Source organism: Parus major, chromosome 12 (genome assembly GCF_001522545.3).
Source record: "Parus major isolate Abel chromosome 12, Parus_major1.1, whole genome shotgun sequence".
NCBI classification, from domain to species: domain Eukaryota; kingdom Metazoa; phylum Chordata; class Aves; order Passeriformes; family Paridae; genus Parus; species Parus major.
Genome location: NC_031781.1, coordinates 2,750,583 through 2,753,240, shown reverse-complemented (window position 1 = coordinate 2,753,240; position 2,658 = coordinate 2,750,583).

Here is a 2,658-nt window from a genome sequence, read left to right as displayed (position 1 = left end):
CTCCATCCAGAACATCCCGGGACAGCTCCATCCAGAACATCCCCCGGGACAGCTCCATCCAGAACATCCCGGGACAGCTCCATCCAGAACATCCCAGAGCAGCTCCAGCTCCATCCACAGCATCCCGGGACAGCTCCATCCAGAACATCCTGGGACAGCTCCAGCCAGAACATCCCGGGACAGCTCCGGCCCGAGCATCCCGGGACAGCTCAATCCAGAGCATCCCCCGGGGCACTGCAGAGTGCGAGGGAGTGACAGCAGGATCGTCCCGAAGCAGGAACAGGCACTGCCGCACCTGCATCCCCCAAAATATGAACAAAACCTCTGTAATTACAGACCCCCCACGCTGGTTTATGTCAGAAATCCATCTGAGGAAGGGGGGGGGTACTGTGCATCTTCAAGCAATTTTAGGTTGTCAGGAGAATTATGGGTGATTTTTCCATTAGGTTTTCTTTAAGGGTAATTTGAATCCTCTTTCCCCTGAGTTTTGGGATAATCAGTGTGTGTAACTTAAAACACATAACTCAGCCCTTATCCTTTTACCCAAGATACACACAACTCATTTTGCTGCTGATCTTTTCAGGCCACATTGAGTGTAACACGTGCTCTAATAATAAACACAGCAAATCCACACAACAACTTCCTTTAAAGTTAGAGATTGAATAAAATCCCAGCTACTAACACTTCCACAGTTTGAGGTTTGCATGTTGGAAGGTAGAACTGTACAGGATTCTTTAATAAAGAGCTGGATTTAGAAATATTTGTGTGCTATAGCATAACAAAATCAAATAAAACACCAGGGCTAATAGGTGATGGTTGTAATTTAAACACCATGGACAGACTGGGGGATAAATGATATATACAGATCAATTATATTTTAATAATTGGTAAATTCCTGTTCTAGATTGAGGGGTGATTATATAAGAACAGCCCCTCTTTGGACAACTGCTTCCTGTACAGTCCCAGGACCTGCTTATTGTCCTGACAGCATTCCTGGCTGGTCTGGCTCACTCAGAGTTAAATTCCCCCGTGGCAGGAGGAGCTGTGCTCCCTTTTCCTGGGCACAATAACAGATTTGCCAGGTTCCTTCTGCAGGGCTGAAAGCCAGCTCCAGGGTCAGCTGGGCTCAGGATGCACCTGGCAACCAGAAATGATGGGAGCAGTCTGAGTGTCAGCTCCCACTGCTGTAAAACAGAATCCAAAAGATTAAACAGAGTGCTTGTCCTGCTCAGATGTCAGTGATACAAGATATCTTCACACATTTCTGTGGAAAACTTGTTTTCTTATTGATGAAATCTGCCCAAGGTATCTCCTTGAACAGTCTCAACACTTACCTGCAGGTTCTAAGGACTGGTTCTTGTTGTAGCCATGGCTACCAGACACTACAAAACACCTGCCCATGATGGTTTCTCTCACTCTTGGATGTTTGGGTGAGTAGCAGGAGCCTTGTTCACCCACCTTGTGCACTCTGAAGATGTCATGGCTGTAATAAAATAAATATCATTTCTCACTTTACACGCTTTATTCACTTTGGATCTACTGGCCCTTCCCTGTGAGCAGCTTCCCAGGGCTTTTTGTGGAGTTTGATTGTTGGTTGATTTCTAATTTCCCTCTTTATCTTGTCACCACTATGCTGACAAAAAATCTTTTAAAATATCCCTCATTCTCAAATGATGTCAGAGGGTTTTAAAACATCTTGTGGTGTATTGTAGCAGCCTTAAACCCAAATCTGCACCGAGGCCAGGGGCAACTGAACTTGGTGGAAGTGTCAAAAAACTTGGTTTTTAATGCAGAACAACCCATAGTGCAGAGCTCTCTGAGTAGCACTGTTGTTACTGTGAGGGAAACATTTTATTGAAAGAATATCAGTAGCTATTACAGGGATCTTGATGAATTTAATAGCACATAAACCTGTGCCTGAAAAAGAACAAATGGCATTTTTTTTTATCCAAACTACTGCTTGTGATGCTTGAACCCCTCACAGCACATTTGTGAGGTAATTCAACACAGTTGTGTCTAATAGGAAGTGAGAATTCTGAATTTCTGGCATGTTAAATGACAGGAGGGCTCAATATCAAAGGAGAGAACACAACAGCAATCTGAAATCCAGTTTTGTTTCCCACCACTGAAATCAAAATGCCGAAAGAGATCGAATTATTTGCAATTAGTTGTGCTGACAAACTGAGAGGAGAAAAAGAAAAGTGTTGCTGGAGATTTTGGTCTCCTCAGGGCTGAGCCCCTTGGGATATCCCTCACGGGGAGTTTCCCTTATCTCAGTTCTGTTTCAGGAAGGATTCACCAAAGGCTCATTTGCTTCTTGTTTCTCATGTTTACTAATATATCATCAAAGTACTTTAACAGGTCTTCCCCAGACTTCTCCTCTAGTTCAACCCACCATAGCCTGGCTCAAGTTGGCAGAAAATGGCCCCAAACAGAGCAGCTTTTTTATCTTTATACTTATTCTCGCCCAATTAACAATAGACATGTAAATTATTTTTCTTAGTGACCCAATGACCCAACACCTGTGTGCTGCACTGCAGCATTCTTTATCCAATCACCTTCTACTACCCAAAAACCTCTAGAAGAAGAAGAGGAAGAAGAAAGAAGAAGGAAAAGAGACAACACCCTAAATCCTCCATCTTCTGTTCTCTAAACTAG